This window comes from Mytilus galloprovincialis, chromosome 8, assembly GCF_965363235.1.
Source record: "Mytilus galloprovincialis chromosome 8, xbMytGall1.hap1.1, whole genome shotgun sequence".
Taxonomy (NCBI): domain Eukaryota; kingdom Metazoa; phylum Mollusca; class Bivalvia; order Mytilida; family Mytilidae; genus Mytilus; species Mytilus galloprovincialis.
The window spans coordinates 69,657,856-69,667,704 of record NC_134845.1 but is presented as its reverse complement, the minus strand read 5'-3'; the positions used below and the strand labels follow the sequence as shown (position 1 = coordinate 69,667,704).

Sequence of the window (9,849 nt, the reverse complement as noted above, 5' to 3'; positions counted from 1 at the left end):
GTATTTGTTTCTTAGTATGGATAGTAAAATTTGGTATTTTCACTAAGTCGTTTAAATCACTCAAAACTAGGTGAGACATGCACAGAAGTGATAGCTATGCGAAATGATGATTATAGAAAATTGAATATTTTAATCAACAACCAAAAAAATAAAATCTGTATCATATACCCAAGCGCCTATGTTTTTTTGTATAAGTTATCATTATAGGGAAAGTGCAAATCGAGAAAACCGTTTCTTATGTAGAGTGGAGATATTTTCTGATACGTAATTTTAAATATATGCAGACACTCCATAAGGAAAAAAGACGTGTATGCAAAAAAAAAATATTATTAAAATATGAAATACTTTCAGCCCGAAATTAGTTCACGCGACAAACAAAAGAGTTCCGTGTATTAGAGTTTGAACATAAGCCACGGTAAACTAAACCAGAGACGTGCATGTATCAATCATAATATATATATATGTTGTGTACAAGTTATCATTTTGTACAAATTACAATTTGTACAATTTGTACAGAAATTGACAAACAATCACTTATAACTTGTACAATAATTCATAATATAGATTTTGGTGAAAAAAGCGTTGATACCTATAGATTGCTATTAAATGACCATACAGTACACCTTTAAGTTATAAAATTCAAAAAGTAGTCCGTGATCATTTGTTTGAGCAGGTGATCCAATAAGGTTATACAATAAACCACCAAGTTTTCTTCATATAAATAATCTGTCTAACCAATAAATATGCCTATACCATCAGGAATATGTCAGTCGGTTTTCTGCTTTTTTATCAATATTTTTTTTTCAATGTTAACAATGATCTTTGTTTTATAGATATGACTATGCATAAAACTAAATGGAAATCAGATGAGACTATCTAAACTTTTAAAATTACATAAAACTTATGCAGAATGGACAACGAACGAGTATTGTTATATGAAAACTAGTCAGTTTAGTATCAATATATGTTTTAATTTAAGCCATGCATGATGACTAACTTGGCTGACAGGAAGTGTTATTCAACACAGTTATTAAATTAGATACACCAATGGTAATTGTCCAACATAATGTTTTACCGTATAGATTATTATAATATCAGCAATGCTTTACGTTTTAGATGCATGATTCTTTTATTAGTTGTTAGTGGCTTTGATTTAAGCTGTCAGTTAACTGCGAATACTCTCAGATCTGTACCTAGTGTCTTATTGTTATTGGGATGTACAAGTACACGGCCACGTCCACTTGTATTTGTGTCCATCTGATCATGAGGAGTTCAGCCTTTTCAACGGATTTTTATAGTAAGTTCGTACTGATGTTTTAATGTTACACCATTGCCCAGGTTAGGGGGAGGGTTTGGATCCTGCTAACATGTTTAACCCCGCGGCGCCACATTCTGCATGTATGTGCCTGTCCCAAGTCAGGAGCCTGTAATTCAGTGGTTGTCGTGTGTTACATATTTGTTTTTCGTTAATTTTTTTGTACATAAATAAGGCCATTAGTCTTCTCGTTTGGATTGTTTTACATTGTCATTTCGAGTCTTTTTATAGCGGACTATGCAAAATTGAGAGGAATTGAACTTTCAGAGAAGAATTAAGCGGCATGATTTTTGAAGCAGCGTAGACAATTTGATTTTGAAAACCTAAGGACATGACCACGACTAACTTGGTGAGGGCACTGTGCAAATCGTATTTATCTATGTAGACTACTAATTGTTCGCCACTTTTTGCACATCAATTCGTATTTTTTTAATTTAAATTCCCGGATCTAGGAGATATAATGGTTTCCCTATGTAAATACCAAACAGCATACTTCAGTACTGCAAGGATTTACTATACAAATCCTTGAGTATTGTAAATGGGTGAGAAAGGCAAATGTATAAAGTGAGAGATTTTGTCGATTTTTTTTTCTCATAAAAAAATATTTAATATATAGAAATTGTATTGGCATGAGACAACTTTGTGTCGACGATATAAGTTATGCACATTGATTTTTTTTAAATTTTAGACAAGTATTTTGCAAATTCAGATGATGAACATAAGTAATAAAGCACAAAACAAGTATGAATGTTTTAATTTAAACAATAATATATGAATACTATTTTGAAAGACAGATAATAATGGATCACAGCTTATGCTGAAGATCTTTATAAAATGTTAGACATCAAAATACATGTTTTTCAAAGGCGATATCAAACTGAAAAATGCCATCACAACTGAAAATTTACAGATAAATATTAATTTTATAAAATTAAAAGAGTTACACATTATTTAAGAACGATAAAAGTGACACGCACATGTATATCAGTATCAGCAAATAAAACAATTATACTATGCATTTTAAAAGCAGGTGTTTGGTATAAAACAAATAACATTGAATCACCGATAGGCAGCCGCGGTTTAAACAGTTTTGGTTTTAGTAAAAAAATAAAAAAATAAAAAATAAAAAAAAATTACAATTTTAACTGCACATGCCACAAGTTCAGAATATCATATTTGCTCAAGCAGTGAGACCCTGAGAACAATTTCTATTTCGTTTACATGGTTAAAATTGGAATGTAAACAAAATTGATTAATTTTATTTCTAATTTACTTTACTCATTTTCAAATTAACGAATTTAAATCATGAGAATAATTATGACGGTGACGGAGTATAGTATCCTGCATAGAAATACATAGTCCCCTCTTGCTTAAAATTTCTTTATACTGGACCAAAATGCTATATACTTAAAATAATCTATAATTTGGCATGGTGTATTGTAATACATATCAATTCAATATCTTTAAGCATGATGAATAACTATATATATAAAAGGTGTGAAAACTGAGTATTATAGACATGTTTGATTGAATCAGACGTAACAAAATTTGTACTTGATATGTAACCTGTCATTATAAAAGTACATACACATACTTGTACCAATCATAAAAAAAGGTGAAAAACTGATTATTTGTGTGAATGTTCTACGGACGGAGGGACGGACGGACAGATAGACAGACATACAGACGACAGACAGACAAGACAGACAAGAATCAATATATTTTCATATTAAAACAATTAACAAAAAAACAATATTTGATAGGCAAGAATCAATGACAACAGACAGACAGACAGCATATTTTCATATCAAAACCATTTACAAAAAAAAATATTTGGCAGACAAGAATAAATGGCAACCGCTGTTTTTGTTAAATTCATTCCCAGTTTATACAAATAATAAGGAACAATTTAGAGCTTGACATGGATGATACATGTACTACACCTGTTATTGTAATGTTGATAATACATATGAAGGATATATACATGTATATTATATATATCACCAATGTTTTTGATTTGGGAAACTTTTATCATTAGATTGACTTTTATATGCCCCATTTATGTATTTGATAGTAAATTACTTGAGCCCTTAGTTTACCAAATAATCTTGTAACATTATCCAAAATTCTACTGAAATATAATGCCTAAAATTGAGTTTTGGTACATACATTTGTACATTGTATGTCATGTAGTTTGTAATGTAAGAGACAATTAATCAGCTTCGCCATGAGCGCATGTTGCTGTTTCAAAAATGAAAGTTCAATAACTTCTCAATGCCATATCTGACAGAATGGTAGACCTACAGACAAAGTTATACACTAATAAGTCCCATTGACGGGTATATAAAAGTAAACCATTATACAAGGTACAGCCTTCAACACAGAGCCTTGGCTCACACAAAACTGCAAGCTGTAATTGGCCCAAAAAATTACTAGTGTAAAACCATTCAAACAGAAAAAAGTGTAAACATTGTGAAATTCTAAAATATCCAAAAAGTTTCCAAACCCCAAAATATCCGTCAAAATTCGATGATTTTGGAACATTCTTGTACATTTGGAAACCATGTTTACATAAACTGATCTTGAAGTGATCTCCTGTGTCTAAGGAAAATGATGTTACACAAACAGTAGTTTATAAGTGTTGCTGATAATTTATTTGGTTTGCCACATACTTATTCCAAAATGAAACCATACACACTTTTAAAAAAATAGATATCTTAATTTTTGTTTGAAAGATATAGGAAGATGTGGTGTGAGCGCCAATTAGACAACTCTCCATCCAAATAACAATTAATAAAAGTAAACCATTGTACGACCTTCAACACGTTCACTATAAATTACAAAATTTCAGGTAGAAGACATTAAGTCCAAAAGAAAGTTACAAAATTTAATTGAACCAAGTGAACCATTGAATATCGTAGAAATGACTATATATAGTTAAGCATAAAGATTTCAAAAAAATCCATATTTTTAACTGTAACTTTAGAATTCTCCATTTTCAGGACAAAGTTTGATTTCTAATTAAATAATATTAAATACTATGTGAATAATACTCCCAGAAACATGCAGTCCTCGTCTGAGAAACAATTGACTACAATTTATAATGAAATACAATTCAGATGCTGCGCGCCTTCAGATTAGTCTTGATATAATTAGCATCTATATAGAGGCGTGTCTAAATAGGACTGCTTCTCAATTATTTAAACCATGTCAATTAATTTACATACAAACATACATAACCTAAAATATGAAGGCACTATAGTATCTATAGAACGGTAACAACTTTATTTTAATTACATGTTTATTTAAGCTTTCCATTGAACACATGAATCAACATGTGAACGAAAAATGTGTTTGAGTAAACAGATCTGTTGATATCCATGTTTCGACTGATCGTTAAAGCTTTGCATGCATAATCATTATGCATAAGATATTATTACAGTACAAAGAGATATTAGTAACTCGATATTTTTGTTCTGGTTCTGATCCGTATGTCAGTAAAGGTGAAACTTGAACTCATAACATAAAATTATTCATTAATAGTCTGATTAAATCGTTAGTTTAACTACAATTATTTATATATGCAAACAAGCATTATTTATTTTGACTCATATAATTATATACTTTTGTACGTGCATTGTCTTTCGATATTTGCACAGGTATTATTACGAAAAGCCTATTTATACCGTTAGCCAAACTGTCCCTTATTCATTTCACAAATTAAAAATCCTCACCCACGGAGGGAGGACACTATGGAAACGTTGTTTGCATTCATATGCACTGTAGGTTTGGTGTGTTGTTTCGATCTTGAAGTAAAGAAACAAACATTTACAGTAGAGGAGAATATGATTGCACTACCCACGAACGAACATAACTTGGTGACGGAAAAGAAAGTGTCATCAGAAATAATATGCGCTAGTTTGTGCTCAGAAAATCCAACATGTTACTCAGCCAGTTACCATCAAATAACAAGGGAATGTAAATTGTTCTCGGATTCTTTTCCTGAGACAGAAACATCAGAATATGGAATGCTAATACGACAACCATCTGGTAAGATTGGAGTAAGAATTCATTAATAACCCACGGCAGTACATTTTTTATTCTTTTTTATGAACAAACAAATATCATTATACATAAATGCATTCATAAAAAGATTGAAATATTCCACATTCTTGACAATATTGTTCATGTTTCAAATAAGCGGTATTTGTCATTCTAAACTTAATTCTTGAATCAGCTGAGATAATCCTTGTAGATTTCGAAAAAGAGCAAGCTACTGCCGCTACAAGGCAATACTCGCACCACAAAGTAGAAAGGGATTAATATCCGTTGCAAAACTTGTTTCCCAATCCACTATAAATAAATATGTTTCAACTAAAACTAATCATGAAAAATGATATGATATGCAAAAAGTAAAATAATAAAAAAAAACTGAACTCTGAGGAAAATTTCAAATGGAAAGACCTTAAACCAATTTTCAAAATAAAATCTTAAACACAACTGTCATATTCTTGACTTAATTGGTACCTGCATTTTCGTATGTAGAAATTGGTGGACTAAACCTGGTTTTATATCTAGCTAAACCTCTCACTTATATGACAAATAACTACGTATTTAACCGGGCTGAACTTAAATCTGATCAAAATCGACAAAAGCCAACACAAAGTTTCAAATGATATTGCAAACCGAAGTACTGAAATATCAACCAAATAAAAAAAAACCTTTGCAAACGTTAAACATCAAATAAGATTTTGAAAAAGTGAACAGACACAGCGGCAGAATCTCAAAACGCCATAATCATATATGATATTTCAGCGATTTCGCGTGTGTCGTTTCATAAAATGTGATCAGAATTAAACGCCTACGGATTTAAGATAACTATTCTAAAACTTAACGTTTGAACTAAATATACAACTTAAGAGAAGTGGTATAATTCTCATTGGTACAACCATCAACAAGGTAAACACATTAAACTCATTTACATGAAAGCAATTACAGGTGGCGACACGGTCTTAACCAACAAAAGACAAACCCATACCGTACAGTAAGACATACACAGCACCAACACGTGAACATTTTAAATAATTCAAACGATAAAACCAGCGCCTGATTCATGCTAAAACAATAAAGGAAAAAACAATTATGAAAAAAATCAGTAACGAACGACAGTCCTGATTTTGGACAGACAGACACATATATATATATAATACGGAAGGTTCAGACGGGTTTCCGAGCGATCAACTATTTACTTGGACGGGGTGTAAAACAATAAGAGCAAACGGTAAAATGCTTTGGAAAGGACATCATCAAATCAACCCGAAGCATACACAGAGACAAAAAATAACCGTTAAGAAACTAATCAAGCAAAATATACAATGCACCTGCTAGTATCTAAGATTAATCGAAGTTGCTGTGAACTAGATCAAAGATTAATCGAAGTTACTGTAAACTAGATCAAAGATTAAAACCATGTTTAACTGAACTCCACATCAATTTTCCCAGAACAAATGTAAGTATTCATGAAAAATTGAATAACAGTTTAAGGTAACCAAATAAATTTCCAATTTCTGCTCATTAAAATAAATATGTCAAATATAAATTTTATGTTTTTCAAAGTTTCTTCCACTAATATTATGATAGATTAGTACTGTTTGCATAATTTTGTAACGGTTATTTGTAAGTAATATTTTAAATGACTAATATTTATAATATGTTTTAATCTGGTTCAAGTTGAATACTATTAAATATGGGGAAGAATTGAAAGAAACGATGTCAATTTCATTATTTTTCTTTGTAGAAGGTGCGATTCCATCTGTTCATATCGAGAAACTAAATTATTCTGTTAGTATTGGCGAATCAGTGACCCTACAGTGTGCTGTTGCCTCCAGCCTTACTGTTACCAGTGTTTATTGGTACAGAATCGTTTATGGTAAAATAAAAATACTGAATTCAACATCCAGTGGTATCAACGGAAGTTCTATTTCCAACCCGTCTCTTACAATTATTAATGCTGCCTTGTGTGACCAAGGACACTACACATGTTTTGCTACAAACATCCTAGGTGTAGGTCAGAGTGCAAACACCAGCCTCAGCATCAACGGAAGTACCATCAGTAGGTCTTATATAAGCATATCAATCATTCACATCACAGTATACATTGTATTGTATATATTTGTCTGTCTATCATTTGCTATTTATCAAGCGTTTACAACAAGAATCTTAATCTGATAGACAATATACTTAGAACCATATCCGTTGGCATTTGTGATATTCGAATATTGTAAATTGCACGCGGATGGCGTCCATTAAACATTTAAATGGATGATTTCACGTTGACCATTGACATCATCTAAAAGTAAACAATGATTACTGAGTAACTTATAATCAATCATCCTTTTTCATCTGGCTTTCATTGACTGCAAAACCGCCTGAATAAATAATCAGACTGTTTGAACTTAATATTCAGCACAAATACGGAATCGTTATATGAACAACTCATATAACATGTACACAAAGCCATACAGAATTTACAGAAATTACGAAGAAAACCGAAAAATACAAAAAAAAAAATAAATAAATACCTAACTCTGAGGAAAATTTAATTGGAAAGTCCCTAATCATATGACAAAGAGTGCTTGGTGGTAAACATCAAGAGACAAACACCCACTATTCAGGTGTCAATACTTTGAAGTTATTCACTATATCGTCTGAATTTCTTCGAATGATGATAAACCAGAATCTTTCATTAATTCCCATAAAAAACAAAGCTACAAAGATAATCACTCTCACGAATTTAATATACACATACATATATTGTTGATACCTACAAAACTGAATTTACGTTTCAGCACTTTATCCAAAGGACTGTAGTGATCTTCCCATGTGTGCGGATTCAGGAGTCTACACGATTTCTCCGATCTCTAATTACTCTGTCGATGTTTACTGTGAAATGAACATTGCTGACGGCGGATGGACGGCAAGTATTATTCAAATTGAAATTAGTGATGTGCCTAATAGTTATCAAAGTACAATGATTATAAATTAATTAAGTACGTCAGACGCGCGTTTCAATCAGTTCTTGTCCATTCGTTTTTGATGTGTTTTGTTGTTTGATTTTGCCATGTAATTATGGACTTTCCGATTGGATTTTCCTCTGATTTTTGTGATTTTACTTTTTAGTCTACATAAGACTCACCAATGACGCTCATATCAAAATATTTATTAAGCCAAGCAAGTACATAGTTGAAGAGCATTGAGGATCCAAAATCCCAAAAAGTTGTGCAAAATACGGCTAAGGTAATCTTTTCCTGGGATAAGAAAATACTTAGTTTTTTGAAAAATTCAAAGTTTAGTAACAAGAAATTTATAAAAATGACCATATAATTGATATTCATGTCAACAACAAAGAGATGACTACTGGGCTGGTGATACCCTCGGGGACGAAACGTCCACCAGAAGTGGCATCGACCCAGTGGTGTAAATAGTTATGAAAGGTAGCAGGATTATAATTTAGTAGGCAAGTCGCGCGTTTCGTCTAAGGTTATAATCGATGATTACGACATCACTTCACTCCACTCAGTGGCTAATACATTCAATTGAGAATAAAAACAGAGAAAGGGTCAAAGAGACATTAAATTTATAGCAGAGCAGTGAACAGACCAAGGCTACCAATGTGTCCTCAACACAGCAAGAAAAAAATAAAACCGGATAAGGGTATCATCTGGCCTATAAACAAAAAAAAATGTTTACTAGTTCGGCAAAAATGGACGATACACTAACCTCCGAAACATATAACATGTATAAATGAATCAAACTATAAAAAAAAAAAACAATACAAGACTAACAAAAGCAGTTACTGACATGTCAGCTCAAGACCTCAATTACACAGATTGAAAGATTATGTTGACATCACATGCAAATCAAGCACAATTCCATCTATTATAGGTTAAGTATCATTCCATTATAAAATATACGATACTACTGTAATCACTAGCCATTCAACACTGAGGTTGTGAGTTTCGTGCGGATACACTCGACTGCAATCTTAATTGACTAGGATAGTCAGTATTCCTATCGAAGGTAATGGTTTTCTCCGGGCACTCCGGCTTCCTCCAACAATAAATACTGGCCGCCAAGTAATAGCACAAATGCGGTGCTTAAAAGTGGCGTCAACACGCTAAAAATCTAATCTAAAATATACAAGACAAACATAACCCGTATCATACCAACAACTTTGTTGACATGACAAAATGCTGTATCGTAACTATTTCCCTTCTGAATAAAGTTGTTTTGAAGGTTAAGTTACCTTTTGGGGTGAATGACGTCATTTTTGTGCATTAGTAGTATATAGAATATTACCACACAAGATTAAATGTGAAATATCCGACCGTATGAGATGTCTGCACGTTGATTTATATTTACGAATGATGTACTTGTGTCGATGATAAACTCTATTAAATGGTTTGACGGGTTTGTGATATTGAAAGTTCTGGTGTAATAATTTTTGGTACAGAGATTCCTTTTTTAATATCAAA

General features: G+C 31.9%; 1 long non-coding RNA gene across 1 annotated transcript; it reads left to right on the top strand.

Moving 5' to 3' along the window:
* The first annotated feature begins 5,060 nt into the window (after positions 1–5,060).
* Positions 5,061–8,285, top strand: LOC143043497 (uncharacterized). The gene is made up of 3 exons (XR_012968426.1): positions 5,061–5,365; positions 7,113–7,427; positions 8,164–8,285. It is a non-coding gene; the product is annotated as an uncharacterized LOC143043497 (long non-coding RNA).
* Positions 8,286–9,849: the final 1,564 nt, after the last annotated feature.